Source organism: Orbicella franksi, chromosome 3 (assembly GCF_964199315.1).
Source record: "Orbicella franksi chromosome 3, jaOrbFran1.1, whole genome shotgun sequence".
In the NCBI taxonomy this organism is placed as follows: Eukaryota; Metazoa; Cnidaria; class Anthozoa; order Scleractinia; family Merulinidae; genus Orbicella; species Orbicella franksi.
In genome coordinates, this window is record NC_138147.1 from 13,690,696 (window position 1) to 13,707,500 (window position 16,805).

Consider the following 16,805-nt stretch of genomic DNA (forward strand, 5'->3'; position numbering starts at 1 on the left):
ACAGGAGGAAGAAGAAACAGAAGAAGCAAAAAAGGAAGAAAAAACAGAAAAAGGGAAAGAAGAAATGGAAGAAACAGGAGCAAATAATAAAGGCCTACATGTAGAAAAACAAGAAAATAAGGAAGTGCAGAGTAAAAAAAGGAAACCAAAAAAGGGCAAGACGACAACAACAAAAAGAAGAAAGGCAAAGCTTGTAAAAGACGATTAAATAAAATTTCCCACAGACAACGAAATCATGATAAATTTGCTCAAGAAATTATGTGCCCAAAGACATTCCACTCTAGACACACAGCTCATGGGATTAAACATTAGCCAGTAGCAATTGACAGGTATCACAAATACATGCACAGTCAAAAAACACCTGTACATGTTTTCAAAAGTGGATTTGTTGTATGCACTAATTCTCCAATTCTGGGATGTTCTCCGGATGGAAAGGTAATAGACCCCAATTGTGAAGATCCCCCTTTGGACTACTTGAAGTCAAGTGCCCAGAAACAAAGTTTCAAGTGAGTCCCCTAGATGCCTGCTCAGACCCCAAGTTTTTTTGTGAGAGGGTTGGGAACATGTGCAAGCTGAAAAGAACCCATGCTTACTGTGCCCAAGTTCAGGGCCAAATGGGCTGTACTGGTGCACAATGGTGTGATTTTGTTGTTTACACTAAAAAAGGAATGTCAGTTGAAAGAATTGCCTTTGACAGAGGTTACTGGGTTGAGCTTCAGGAGAAGCTTTGGCAATACTATTTCACACAGTTCATTAAGTATGCTGTAGCTGAATTTGCACCATCATGTACAGAAGCTGTGGTGGTTTGTCATTCTACAACAGCATCATAATCAAACGTTTCGTGCGTAAAATCTCAGAGTGATTTGAAAAATATCCTAAGGGGTAAATCTAATAGATTTAAAGCTCACAAAGACAGTGTAAAATTGTAAGTCTGTATCAAAATCACACACCACTCATTAGTTTTCATTTTTACAGGGCTGGTCAAAAGGCATACTGGAGTGAGTCATTACTTCATCAATTCTTCAAAAAGGGGTGGGTTGTGTAAGTTTTCACTACACATAAGGCGTGGGTCATATCCTTTTCCCATATAGGGCGGGAGGTCATCTAATTTCTGACCTGTATTTTGGGGTCAGTCAGTTTGTTTTATTCCACAGGTAAGGGGTTGGGTCATGTGCTCAGGTCCTCCCCCTGTAATTTTTGGCCAGTCCTTTACAGGTATCATAATTATTTCAGTGATTGTGTATTTCATTGAAAGAAAATAAAAAGCTCCTGAGAACTAGATAGTAAATATTACTACAACACACTCTTGCTTAGCCAAAACATTAAACACTATAAAAATTACAAATCAGTTGTCTAAAGCTTTCTAGTGTCAGCTTGTTAAGATAGGGTCTTGAATGTTGCAAAGAAATGCACAAACCGACCACATTTGATTTGCAATTCCAAAGAGATTCAGTGGGATAATGCTATCCCATATATGAAAATTTTTAATTTTATTAATTGCGCGTTCGACGTGGATCCACAGTCGTGCAATCTCCTGAGTGCTCACAACATCCTCCGGGGGAGGATGTTCCCAAGAATGGTGGAATATTCAAAGACACACCTAACACACCTAACACACCTAGCATACAAAGAACCACAGAAAATATCCTCAAGGAGAACAACCAACTCTCGAACGAAGTTGGTGAACTGAAGTCGTCGCTTAGGAGATTGGAAAACGAGCTGTTGGCGACAAAGACCATGCTAAGCGATGTGCAAACACCAACGAGGAACTGAGAATCGAACTTGATGCAGCTAAACGAAAAATCTCTCTGCAAAGAGATGAACTAAATGAACTGTACGATGGCTTGGACGACTTGGAGCAATATTCGAGAAAGAACTCGCTCGAAATTGTCGGTATTCCTGAAAGTATTCGTGAAAATGAAGGCACAGTACTCAAAATCGCCAATGCGTTGGATGTTCAAGTAAAACCCGACGATATCGACATCTGCCATTGAGTGAAAAGAAAGAAATCAAGCCCAATTATTGTACGCTTCGTAAGTCATAAAGTGAAATCTTCTCTTTATAAACAGAGAGTTCGACTGAGAATTGTACATTTCGCCGATATATTTCCGGATGCTACAGCAGCAGATCGAGTTCAAGCCAGCAAGATTTTCATCAATGAAAACCTGACGGCCTTCCGCAGAGAGTTGGTGGGAAAAGCTAATGCTAGGAAAGATGAGTTATCGCTGCTAGGAGTGTGGACCATTGACGGTAAAGTGTTTGTGAAGACATCCCCTGAGGGAAGACCTATTCGAATTTATTCTGAACATGATTTAAATAACCTCTAGATCGTTTGAACAGTTACGGTAGGATATGTCAGGATATGTCGAAAATTGTCTCGCCTTATTTAATCTATGTCTTGACATGAGGGAAAGATCCAAATGGACAAGGGCGAAGGTTAAACAACCTCTTAAAGGTTTTTCTTTTTTGTTTTTGTGTGTGTGTGTGTGTGTTGCTATTTTCTTTTTGGTTATTATTATTATTATTGTTGTCGGGGGGTTTAGCTTCTTTTTGTACATTGATTATTAATTTTTGCTAGCTTAGGAAGCCTGTACGTGTGCAATGCAATCCAATGTAAAATTCAAAATTATCTCGTTAAATGTTAGAGGTATAAGAGATCAGACCAAAAGAAGGAGCATCTTTACTTATTTGAAAGATCAGAAAGCCAATTTCTATTTTCTCCAAGAGACCTATTCAGATGTAAATGATGAATCAATTTGGCGAAGTGAATGGGGAGGTAAGATTCTTTTTTCTCATGGGACACACCATAGCAAGGGTGTTTGCATCTTATTAGATCCAACCATAAACAATAATGTGGAATATTTCTTTAGTAACAATACAAGCAGAATTGTGTTAATCACCACGCATTTAAATGGCGTGAAAACTTCATTGTGCAGTATCTACGCACCTAACAACCAATCAGAACAACTAGAGTTTATTCAGGAATTGAACAATTGCATCATAGACAAGTCCGAAATGACAAATATTATCATCGGAGGCGATTGGAACTGTACGCTAACAAAAAAGGACAAAAAAGGCGGAGCATTTTGGAAACCTACACCGTTTAGAAATTTGCTACTAACCACCATGGAAACCTTTGATTTAATCGACATTTACAGCTTTTTTCATAAGAATCTAAATCCTTACAGGTTAAGTCGAGGATAGACTTTTTTCTCGTGGCAAAATCGTTGGTAAAGTATGTAAGCAAAGTTGGAATTACCATGTCGATTGCACCTGATCATAAAGCAATCTATTTTTATTTGTCTTTGCCCGTGACGATCCCAAGGGGCCCTGGTTTCTGGAAATTTAACAATACCTTGCTTGATGGAGTAATTACTCTTATTCCTAAGGTTGATTCGGATCTGTTAGACCTTCAGAATTGGAGACCAATAACACTGTTAAATACAGATTATAAAATTGCATCGAAAGCCATAGCTAGACGGATTGAGACAATTCTTCCAAAACTTGTACACCCAGATCAGACAGGCTCCATGAAAGAGCGATATATAAGTGAGAATTTAAGACTCATCAGTGATGTTCTCGAATACACTAAGAGTGAGCATTTAACGGGTGTCTTGGTCTCTCTTGACTTCAGAAAAGCATTTGACACTGGAATGGCCATTCATAAAAAGTGTGTTAAATCTTTTTAATTTTGGAGAAAGTGTAAAGCAGTGGACTAGCATCTTTTACACTGATGTTGAAAGTGCAGTTCTTAACAATGCGTTTGCGACAAATTGGTTTAAGCCACCAAGGGGTGTCAGACAAGGCTGCCCCCTGTCACCATATCTTTTTATTTTGGGTGCAGAAATACTATCCAATAAAATCCGCCAGAATAAGCTGGTTAAATGCTCTCCTTTTTCGATGATCTTAAAACTCTGTATAGTTATAATCTGGGCCAAACAGTTTTATTTAATAACCGGGAAATACTAATAGACGGCAAGCCGGTTTTTATCCAAGAGTGGTTTTCATAAGGAATTATTTTGATAAGTGACCTCTAAGATGAACAAGGTCAGCTACTCTCATACCAAGCCTTTAAAGCGAAATATACATGTAAAACTAACTTCTTGAATTACTATCAAGTTAGAAGTGCTATTCCGGACAGCTTACTGGCCAAGAAAAAGAACAATAACTTGGAACCGCTCTCCAAGAGCATCTTTCTACAAAACCACTCAATTTTCGATTTTGATAGTTCAACGAAGGCAAACTTTGAAACTGCGAAGGTAAAGGATTTCTACTGGTTATTGAACAAACAAGTTAATAATAGTCCACATAGTGGACCAACTAAATGGAGTAAATCTATGCCGATATGTGCAAAACAATGGGAAAAATTTTTTATATCGATTAAACAGGTTTCCAGAGAAAATAGGCTGAGGGAATTTCACTTCAAATTTCTCCACCGAATCGTTGTAACTAAAAAAGAGCTCTGTAGATTTGGCATCAAAAACGACAGTGATTGCTTATATTGTGGAGAACAAAATTCGATAGATCATACCTTTTCAGACTGTCTTTTTACTAAAGATTTCTGTTCAAAAGTGGTGCAATGGTTCAACAACTGTAATAACTCTTCGTTCAAACCGTCAAATCAAGAATTTTTATTGGGATTTTTCCAACCCTGCCAATAAAGAATTACTGAAAAAATTTAATTACACCATGCTTTTTGCTCGCTACTTTATCTATACTAATAAGTTACACAATAATTCTCTTCACATCACAGATTTTGTCAGCAAAATCTCCTCTAAGTACAGGCTAGAAAATTTAGATTAAAATTTACATGCAATGATGCCCCAGATTTGTTCTACTCTGGTTAAGTCATTATGATGATTATTAAATCTCTCTTTATTTTTATTTACTATAGCTTATAAATGTATTAATTTGGCAACTGTTAAAATTGTAGTTTATTGCATTGTACTGTATCTAGATTTACGTGTATCAAAAAAAAATATATTTTCACAAAAAAAAAAAACAACGCGTAGGGACATCAACACAAAGGCGTAGGCGAATCAACAATGTCGTAGGGACATCAACAAAGAAGCTAACGCTAACGCTAACACAAACCCTAACCCTAACCCTAAACCCTAAACCCTAAACCCTAACCCTAACCCTAAACCCTAACCCTAACCCTAACCCTAAAACCCTAAACCCTAAAACCTAACCCTAATTAGGTGCACGGAGAGTTGATCTGCCCACCTGCTAACCCAACTTTTTCAAAGTGTCACGAATCACTCAAAATTTTACTTGTGTAACGTGACACTTATTGTTACGCAACTTTAGGCCTAATTGTGTGTCTTTGCAAAGTTTCGTTTAATTAGTGTGTAAAGTCTTTACTTTATGGGACTTCAAAATTTTTTGGGTGGGCAAGGTTACACTTTTGGGAGAAACCCCTTAAATTTTGCCCAAAAATGCCCAAATTTGGCCATCCAAAGTGAAAATTGGATACAAAACATTCCATGCAAACCCGCCATGTCGACCTAAGAAATTGCGATTTTGAAAAAAAGTCTAGTTAAGGTATATGTTTTGCACTATACCTAAAATGAACTCCAACAAAAAATTTTTTTGAAACTGCTCCTTGAAATTTTTCGGAAGCTATCATCTTTATTCTTAGGGTTATAACCCTTACACTTATCCAACTTAAAGATTCGGTTTAAATCAACACTCTGTGAAAATTTCAGCTTATTTGGTTTAATTATAAAAAAATTATTAATGTTTTTCTGTTTCTGGCCCACCCAATTCTTAGGGTGGGCAAAGTAACCTGCCCTAGTGTAATCGTTGAAACATAGGGATTTTAGTGTTTTCAATCTTCCTTTTTTTGGCTGGAAGGTACTTCAAACAAGCTACAAGTTGATGTCTTTAGATGTCTATAACCCTTAAACGCTGAGGAGATATTTGGATGCAAAGTCATGAAAAAGTGGGCAAGGTAACACATTTTTGCAAAATGAGTGCCTTTTGAAAAAAAATTCTAAAAAATCGAAATTTCTATATTTTCTTCTAAGCTTTCAGCAATCAAAAGGTCATTAAAGGTTCTAACTTTTTGAAAGGTAACTCAGAATACAGTTGTATTTCCCAGCAGATATGAAGGTGCAAAGCTGTGAAATGTTCAAAATGGACATAAAATTTTACACCTTTTCACAACATTAAAAAGCCAACACTTCCCTAATTAGAGCCGTTTTTTCAAACGTAGCACCCTAACTTTTAATTACAATGAATAGAATATGCAGAATCTAAAGAATATCCACCAAAAGTTTCAAGGAATTAAGAGTCACAAAATAATGACTACCATTTGAGACACAATCGTACTACTCTTCATACAAAAGGTCATAAAAAGTCTAGTTCTTTTATTTTCGGTTTAAATTGATACACAATGTAGCTTTTAACTTGTTAATGTTGCAGCAAGAGTGTTGTGGGTTTTCGAGTCAGTTTTTAAAGAGTTACGTTATCCTGATTACGGCAAATTTTCGGAAATGCCCATTTTTTCCAAAAATAGGTTGTCACGCAATTTTCAAAATAACTTTTTTATTACTTATTGTTAAAGCAACTATTTAGTAAAGATTGAAAGAACACACATTTTTACATAACATAGTGAAATTCTGGATTAAAACATTAAATTTGAAATTAATTATGATTTCTTAAAATCCGAGGAGCGGTACTTTTTTTGAAAAAAAAAATTCCATGGAAAATTCACCCACGGAAAACATTAAATAAAAAATTTTCCCTTAAAGCTACAGTTACAAACTCTCAACATATAACTTTACATAAAATGGGATTTTTATTGCACTATATTTCGTAGAAGAAGTTTAAAAGCTCTTGAGTTTAGGGCCGTTCAAATTTTAAAGTGGGCAAATCTACACTAGGTGGGCAAAACCACACCTCATGCCTTTGCACTTTGAAAATTCTAAAAAAAATAGAATTTTAGGGTTAACTCAAAGGGCTTGCTACAGATAGTGCAGAAATTGTTCCTTAACATCCGTGCAAAGTTTGGCGCAAAACAGTAACTTTTGAAATTTTTTATGAATTTTTTTGTGTCAACCGGTTTTAGGGTAAATTCCAGCAAAGCTTTCATGACATACTCATTCACACAAGCTTTTGGAGGGGTAAGTCATGCTTTTTTGCTCCGTCTTTCTCACTGTTTAGCACCCTTAACACACTGCGTAGAAGCAATCCAACTATCGGAAGAGTTGTATAAGGTGCCAGAGCAACTGCCTTGTACATTTTTTTCCCACAGCATGCGGTTGTTTCAGCGCAGGCTCCAGTCAGAGTTAAAGGGTGCTCTCTGACCACTTTATAATTCAAGGACCTCGTCAATAGGGCTAGAGGACCTTTTTATTGATGTTTTGATGTTGCATTATGCTTGTTCATGTTGTAAGGAACCGTTTGGTGTTGATTTTTTTGAAATCGGTTCCTTTGTTAATTACTTATGACGTCATTTATATCAAAACTTTACACCTAAATAACTTAGCGAGGTTATCACTATTTGGCCAGCTTATTCTTTATCGAGCTTCGCCTCAACATGGGCTACGTGCATGCCAAGTTTGATAGCAAACGATAAAATCCTTCAAAAGTTATTAGCGGTTGAAGTTTTTTTCAAGATGGCGGACACAAGTTTCTCGGTACCATGCTCTCAGCGTTTTTTTTTAACGTGAAAACGAGGAGAACTTTAACCGTCTATAACTCAAAGAGGATTTAACCGTTTGACTTGAAATTTGGAGGATTAATAGAATGCGCACAGAGGTATCTGTTATGCTAGGCATGTTGGCACACATGGCACTATGATGTCTGTAAGCATGGAAAACTTCAACTGTTAAGTATCTTTATGCACTCTCTGTCCGAATCAAACCGTTAGATTTTCTATGAGATATTGAGGTTAGGTTTTTTGGTTATTTGTTCTGTCTTAGTTATTTCAAAGCGTACCAAAATGGATTCGAAACTTACTGGACTCGATAGAGTGCGACACTTAGCACAGCTAGGAATGTGGGGAGACGAGGATGCCATTAAAAAACTAGAGCTGGACAACTTCGGAATGACACAGCTTCCAGAAATCAGTGAAATGGAGAACAGCACACTGAGGCGATGTCTCAATGTGGCAGGCAAGGGGTACGTGGCAGGCATAAAATTGGGCCTCAATTGTCTGGAACAGTCTGCTAAAAACCTAATCGCATTAATCAGATTCATCAAGTTGAATGAATTGAATGCCAGCGAAAAACCGCAAACAGATAGAGAGGAAATCCTAGTCAAGATGGGTTTTGTCTGTAAAGACACCCTGAGCTGGTTAAGAGCTGGAGAAGAGAAATCAAGTAAGGCAGTAAAAAAACCTGACATGGTACACAGAAAAGTTAGCAGATGCACGTCATGGCGACCAGGAAACACTGAAGCTGCTAGACTTCTCCAGGATGCCCTCTGTCTACATCAAGCCAATAGAGAGCAAACCAAGCTACATGTCCTTACAGGTGGACTATAATAGAGCCAATGAGATTGCCACAGCTGCATGCTACATGGGCAACAAGACTCTCAGAATTGTCAATCAATTAACAATGCCAGTGACCACCTTAATGGCCAAACAATATTACCCTAAAGAGAAAGCACTGACTTCCAGAATTGATGGTCAGGACGTGTGCCAGACCCTAGTCTCCAAAATTGAAGAGATTGCATCATGGGTAGACTTCCTGGAGGACAGCCGAAAGGCAGAGCTACGCCAAGACCCCCAAGAAATAAAACAAGTGGAAGATCCCTCTTATCAACCCGATTCTTCCAGTGAAGATGATTCAGATGGAGACGACGACGAAAGTCAGGAAGAACAGAAGGTTCAAGAAAAAAGAAGCCTGGAAAGATACATGTTAAGTACGAGAAAGACATTGCAATCACAAAGGATGGCTTGCTGGGGGATTATCATTTCGCAGCCACATCCTATTTGTGTGCAAGGGAACTTGGCATTCAATCTCTCATGCAAACCTCAAGTCTTGCCCTGAAATACGTGACACAAGTGGGGAAGATGCAATTCTCCATGGACCTCAAAGCAGACAAAGAACTCAACGCTGTCAAGGTCGCCAACAAAAACGAGCGAATAGAGGAGCTGAAGCGCAATCTCGAAAGCGTCAGCATCAAGAAGTCAGCCCAAAAAAATAGCTCATCTGAAGAACAGAGAGGCGATGATGAAACAACCAAGAAAATGACAACACAAGAAAGCACAAACCTGCACAAAAAGACGGGAAACCAAACTCAGACGGGAAGAAGAGAAGACTAAGTCCCAGCACTGCACCACCAGAGTCCAGCCAAGCAAAGTCGGATGACCAAGAATTGCAAGGGAAGAAACAAGATTCACCATCGAAAGGAAAGCACCCAGCCATGAGGTCACACCATAAGAAAGAAGCCTGCAGTGTGACTGAATGCAAGTTCTTTGGGAGTGATCTTAAGCACCACCTTAGGCTGCATGTGAAAAAAGGGGGGAAATTGCAGAAGAGAACATTGCGCAGTTCGCCATGATCATGACCACTGGCAAAAAGCAAAGGGGCAAGTCAGAGACCGCTTACAAAAGTGGCAAGAGAAAACCTGGCCAGTTCAGAAAATGGTGCCCAGTGCTGGAGTGCAGCAGTATCCTCTTGAATGTCGGAAGACATCTCATCCAATCTCATGGCATCAAGAAGAACAGCATTCAATACAAAAACCTCCTCAAAAGTGTCAAGCAGTATACTGGTCTGAGAGAGATCTCAATGTTCCTTGAAAAACCCGAACAGAGCGCTGAGGAAACTATGGCAGAAAGCGGAGATGACATGGACAACAAAATGGCCATTGGCAAGCTGGAAGAGGGCCGTGGCATAGCAGGACCATCAACTCAATACCAAGCCGTATATTCCGACAATGACTTTTTCGACCTTAGAAAGCAGGTTGTAAACAGAGCCTATTTTAAAGATTTTAACTTTAACGCCCTCTCGGCTTCGACAAGCTGCCACAGACATAATGACTTTATATACAATTAGTTTCAGTTTATTGCAATCATATAGTAGATTAACTTAGTAATAGTTCTAGTTAGCAATTAATTAAATAATTAATTTTATTGTAAATCTAGGAATTGTAATCTAAATATTTAATCATAATTTTAAATTTTTAGTAAAGTTAAATTTAAATACACGACCCCACAAGCATTTAGCTTTAATTATTATCGTGTTTAAATAAAGTTTATCTATCTATCTATGAGAGCCAAGAGGGAGTGGAGGATGAGTCCAAGGAAGATAAGGAACCATCCGAACCTGAGGACCAGTCCGATGCCAGCTTTGACCCTGTTGCTTCCAACGTTTCTGCAGAGCAGTTCTTTAACACTACCATGCTAGAAAACCCAAGGCATAAGTGGTTGACTGGGTTCTATGACTACTTATCTAGACCGGCAATGGGTGACAAAAAGAAAGCAATCCGCCTGCAACATGCCGGGCAAATGAGAATTCTGCTCGACTATATAGACCCCAAAGGCGACAACATCACCTGCTTGGCTCAAGATGAGGGGGATGCAGTGTAGAAGAGATGGGTCAAACCTACTCTGAATAGTGGAAGCAAGAAGGCAGGAACTGTCATCTCATACCTTACAACATTTGAAAAGTTTCTGACCTATGTCACCAACCCACGTTACAACCAGTCTGGGCCAGCACTTCATCCCGATTTTATTGATATTTTCAGACAAGTCCTGCCTGAAATCAAAGGATGGCAGTCTACTGTAGATAGTCACACCCAAGCTGAACAAAACCAGCGTTTTATGGAAGACAGCGATGCCCTCCTAACACCAGCTGAGAAGGCGCAGTTGAAAACTTCAGAGCCCTATGTGGAAGGCCTCAAAGCAATTAACCAAGCCGACCAGGGGAAAGTGCTCTCCCTTCAAGAATACATTTCTGCCAGAGACCTTCTTCTTGCCATCTTTTCACTACAGGACTACAGGACCGTCAAGACCGAGAAGGGAAATAGAATCATGCTGGTTGCCCGTCATAAGCAATCTAAGGAGGGTCCGAACATCCTGGGTATGAGACAAGAACTGCAGCGGCTTATGGAAATTTACATCCAAAAGATAAGACCCAAGTTTGCTCCACAATCCGAGAACCACCTCTTTTTGACAAAAGAGGGCCAGCCATTTCCTGAAGGAACTATTCGCCGAAGGACACGGGCCTTCTTCCTGAAGACCAAGTTGAGAATTGCTGAGAAGCTGGCTAACGTTAGCCTTACAAAGTTTGTGTCGACGAAAACAAAAGAATGGGCCACACCTGAGGAGGCAGTCATAGTGCAGCGAGTGATGTGCCATTCACAGAAGACAGCTGAGAGGGCTCACGTGAGGACCAGTCTCACCAGACTGGGGTCCCAGGCTCTTGACATCATTGTCCGGGTAACTTCCGAAGAGAAACCGGAGCTGGAAAAAAGTGATGACATTAACACAGAGCAACAACCAGCATCTGCCAACGAAGTTAAACCATCAACGAGAATAAAGGTCATTGAAGAAAGCACTCCTGACCCAAATGAATCGCCATGTTCCGTGTCCCGGCCAGTTGCACCACCAGCAGCAGCTAATCAGTCGACTGATGAAATTGAATAGACATCTTCTGTGTCTGGGCTAACTGCACCACCAGCAGTATCTAAGCAGTTTACTGACAGCCAAAAGGAGGGAGAAAGCGTTGCTGATCCTATTGAATCAGCATCTTTTGTATCCGGGCTAGTTGCACCACCACCAGCAGCTAAACAGTTGACTCGGAGCCAGATGGAGGGTAAAAGCACCCCTGATCCAGAGGAACCACCGTCTATGCACCCCAGCTCAGTTGTTCCACCAACACCTGAAAAAAAGTTAACAGATAAGCAGAAGGAGGCTCTCAAAAACCTTTTTGAGCAGGACATAACAAACAATACAGATTTCACATTGAAGTATGTCAGAAACCAATGCTGTACTTCTTCTGTTTTGGGACAGTTGCCCCTACAAAAAAAGAGTCAAACAGGTCATCAACCACATAAACTACCTGAAGTCAAAACAAGACACAAAGAGCCCTGATGAATTGCCAACTACTTCTGTGGAAAGCTCAAAGGTAAATACGTGGCTGGATGACTTTGATGACCTGTCCACCCAGTCATTTGGAAAAAGGGGTGTTTGGGATGACGAGGACACCGAACTGCTGGAAAAACGATTTCACCAGGACACCTTGCCAAGCACCACCGTCATTAGGACGATGCTTAACTCCAATGACCAACTCTTCACCATCTTGAACAGAAAGGGCTGGAATAGGACATACACCAAAATATAAAACATTTTCAAAAAAAGATCCAAGAAAGCATCTGGCCGTTAGTCCTGAAGTCTTGTAGACACTGCGGGATGCAAGTCTGTTTTAGAATACAAGAACAACATTAAGTCTCAGACATTCATCAGGGAAAAAAAACATAAGCTGGGGAAACCAACCCCTGGGGATTGCCCCACGAATGTTCCTTGGCTGTTTGATTGTTCTAAAAAACAAAAACAAAAAAACAAAACAAAAAAGAAAACAATATATGTGTTTATGTCTCCTGGGCAAAGCACGGTCCTGGAATAACTTTTAAGTTGAGATTAATAGCACTGGGCGGTTCTGGAATAACTTTTTAGTTGAGGTTAATCACCCAATGCCGTTGAAGGGAGTTGAATGTTGTGCTTGTACTGTAATGTAATGTTTATGTTTGTGTTTGTGATGTTTTGTGTTCCTCTCACATTAGCCCTACCTCGTCGTGGTTGAGAGGCTTGTGTGCCTTGAGGACCCTGAGAGCTATGCTGGCATGAATTGCTGGACAGCCTGAAAGGAGAGAGGCCAGACTAAAGGGGCTACTTCAATGATTTTCAATAAAACACTCATATTTTAAACCAATGTGTTGTTGCAAATGTTTGTATCATAGTACTAAAACTGTCCATTTTATATCCACTCAGACCAGCGCAAAAGACGTCCAGAACATTCAAAGTACTCCAAATGATAGTCAAATGCATGACGGCTCATCTGGAAAAATTATGTACACCTTTGTAACACTCTCTAACCCCATAAACTGTTTCCATAACAGTAACTCTGCCTGGTTTCTTCTGTGCATATTCATCACCCCACAGAACATGTGCAAAAGACATACACAGAAAACTTCAAGTAGTCCACAAGAAAAAGAAGTGCCTAATAAGTCTTCTCGCCAAATTTCACGAAATTCACCCACAATCTGTAAGATCTAAAGACAAATCGACATTGTGAATAAATTATGCAAATGCAATGGAGGGTGATGTTTCACTAAGTAGGGACCAAGTAACACAAAGTGGGCAAGGTAACATCATGATACACTAAGAGGGGGCAAAGTAACACTACGTGGGCAAGGTAACACCATGAGGGGGCAAGGTAACACTTAAGGTGGGCAATGTTACACAGGAACCTAACCCTAACCCTAAACCCTAGCCCTAGCCCTAGCCTTAACCCTAGACTCTAGCACTAAAACGGTAACCCTAACACTGAATGCTAACTCTAGGCCAAGGGTTAGGGTTTGCGTTTAGGTCCAATGCTAGCCATGGGGTTATGTTACCTTTACTGTAACTGTCAAGTTATAGGCTGATCTTTCTTTAAGGCCCATGTTCATCTATTTCGTTATGCGGCCCTGTATTTTTGTTTTGAAGTCACCATTGTCCTAATGTTTCTTTCTTTTTTTCCAAAGACAAAGCGCAAACCAGCTAAAAAAATGTACAGGGCTATGCTCTTCTACTCAATTGAAGACGACATGCAAAAATTCGGGCGCTTTTGAACCAAAAAATCATTTTTCACCCGAAAAAGTCACTTACGTCAGTCTTGCACTAAGCCATTCAATTGTTGAACTGTTACCGTTTTAATTTTTTGTAGAGTAGCTTTGAGTTCATTCAGGCCAGAAATCAAAAGTGAATAACATTTTGGTTTTGTAGGCGTCATACATTTGAATTTGAGGTCATTTCTCACAACATGTTTGAGGGAGTTTCGCAAACTTCCTATCCTCCATTAAATTATAAGTAAAACATGCTTGAAATCAATGATTTTGTCCTAAAATGTTTTGACATTGACCTATCAACATTTTCTTTCCTTTTGATAACTTAGCTGGCTAAATTCCCGCTTGTTTCATCAAGGCAACAATAAATCAATGCTTCACTTCAAGTATTTCTGAGAATACCCCTATTCTACAACTTTTAGGTCAGCTGATACCCTCTAGAGTTGAGACAGCAGGCCTTGGTGGAACATCAATATCACATTTCCTTGTAGTGAGTGCCAGTTGAGAAGTGTCTCTTTCCAACGGTCATCTATGGTTGAAGCATCAAGGAGAACTGTCGTTGGACTGGCCCTGGCTGTGGCATTTATTGTCTCGGGACATGGGTTTGCAAAGTTCCATAGAACTCAGAATCAGTGTCTTGGCATCCAAGCCATATCCAAGAAGCGATTCTTTGAGGTTGTCAAATTGATATATCCCCACAGTCATGACATTTTGACAGAAATGTGTGATGAAAAAAAGGAGCAAATGAAAAGGATTGACAGCAATGTCTTAGAAAGTTGGCAATGAGCAGTCGTTACCTTTGATGGAGTCTGGCACACCAGAGGCCATTTTAACAAAAATGGTTCCTTCATCATAAAGAATTACCTAACTGGGGGTTTACTGTGGTTCGGACACAAGTGCATGTGTGGAAATTCAGAGGATGATGATTTGTTTCTGGGGACTGCCAAATCAATGGAAAGCATTCTTGCAGATGAGTGCTACCATCAGGCTAAAAGTGAAGGTTGCAATGTAGTGGTGGTATAGCAGGATGGTGATTCCACTTCCTAAAGTCTGCTGAAAAAGTTTTTGGAGCCGAGCCCATAAGGGCATTCAAGTGCGGGGGTCACATTGGAAGGGCTCATGCAAACAATTTGAAAGACTTAGCCAAGCAAAAGGACTTTTCAGCTGGACAAATTAGTAAATGGAAAGATACATTCCCTGCTGTTGAATCAGCCAAGTGTCCATGTAAGCGCCACAGCAAAACCTGTGGCTTTGTCTGACGCATTTATCCAGGGTGCACGGTTGTAGTGTTGCACTTTTGCCCTGCGTGGCAGACGTGTCTTACACCTTTTGACCAATTGTATGTGTTGTTGTTTCTTGCAATGAAAATGCGTTGTGACCATGTCCTCTGAGATTATTTTACTAGGGGACAGGACAGTGTTTCCCAGGTGAAAGCTTGAAACCTATCGATTGTGATTTTTATAGTTAGGGTGTTTTGCCGGATCTTTCTGCTTGTTTGGAAACACATTTACAGCTGCCTTTGAAGCTTGATATTGTTTAGCTTTGTGAGCTTTGTGAAGTTTAGTGTATTGTATTATGTTGTTCATAGGATCAAGAAGAACAAGACAATGATGATAAAGACCTCTACAGAAAGCTAACAGAGGATGAATTTAGTGACAGTGATGCAGAATAATCAGTCTTTTTTTGTAGATTTTTTAAAATTTTTATCAGCATTTTTTCCCAGATGTATTAATACATAATAATTAAGTAAATAGAGGATGGGTCTGAATTGTTTTGATTGTTCTACATTTACAACAGCTTTTTCAAATTAGCCCAACCTCAAATGCTGAAGAAAATATGTCATCACTTTTTTCCTAAATGAATCACAAATCACTGTGTTATCTGTGAATAGTTTTGTTGGATCTAGATTTAAGAGACAAAAGAGTGACAGAGCTTTTCATCTTTGTTGCTGCCGATAGGCAGCGTTCATATTGTTGAAGGCATTTGAGAAGTTTCGTTGGTTCGTTCTATCGGATCGTGAATTAGCCTATCAGCAATGCCCTTTGAAATACGAGGCAGCCAATGAGCAGTTCGCTTATAATCGATGAAATTCACATGTGCTCGATCAGCCGTTTTGACGTCTTTCGCGTTTCACAAGAAGGTGAGTTTTGCATTTTTTTTGTTCTCTTTGATCGATTTTTTTCGATCTCTTTTGATGAATTCTATTCGAAGCATTCATCAAGGTTATGAAGCTTTCAGTGAGCATTCTTGAGGCCAACAGTGTGCATTTGTTTCACTTGCAGCTTTGCTTTTTCTCGCCTTGGGATACAGACACTAGAATCGAGGTTTACCCTGTTTACAGGTGAGTTGCTAATCTGTTATGATTACTTCTATTCGAGGAAGCATTCATCAAGGTCATGAAGCTTTCAGTGAGCATTCTCGAGGCCGACAGTGTGCATTTATGTCACTTTCAGCTTTGCTTTTCAATCGATCGCATTCGGTCGATTCTTGGACGCAAGCAGATATCGATGCTATCTTATTTCATGGAGATTGCATGTATTTACATGCTCTAACTAATGAAATGGTACCTGATACTGACACTCTTTCAATAAACGAATTGCCGAAGGTGGCAACCTCGCAGACCAATGTCGAGTACTGTTTAAACTACAGTAAATTTTATCAGGGGCGCATTGATCGCTCATTTTGTGGAGACGGGCCATTTTGCTCACTGAGGCAGGTTTTGATTAATGCATTTTCAGATAGTCCAAGTGCAATGTTAGTTCTTGATGGTTATGTCATGGCTGTTATAAAAAAATCAGATTCATTTTATCTGTTTGATTCACATGCAAGGAATTGCCTGGAAATGCCCGATGAAAATGGTACTGCTATTGTTTTAAAGTTTACTGAGCTAGATGAATTTCAAAATCATCTTGAAACTTTAGCATGTTGTCTGAATGTAAGCTTATTTGAGATTGCATCTGTCCATGTTAATGCTAATGTCAATGTAGCTCAACTATCTGAACAAAACCATATGAAAAGAAAAGCAG

At 39.5% G+C, this 16,805-nt stretch overlaps 1 protein-coding gene and 1 pseudogene across 1 annotated transcript in view; both read left to right on the plus strand.

The window, feature by feature from the left end:
• The first annotated feature begins 563 nt into the window (after window positions 1–563).
• On the plus strand, window positions 564–3,152 carry LOC145482330 (uncharacterized; annotated as a pseudogene).
• Window positions 3,153–15,779: 12,627 nt separating this feature from the next.
• Window positions 15,780–16,805, plus strand: part of LOC145482334 (uncharacterized) — an 11,532-nt gene continuing 10,506 nt past the window's right edge. Inside the window, exons 1-2 of the mRNA XM_081460983.1 lie at window positions 15,780–15,919; window positions 16,062–16,120. The gene's annotated coding sequence lies outside the window, so the exon portion shown is untranslated. The remainder of the gene's footprint in view (window positions 15,920–16,061; window positions 16,121–16,805) is intronic.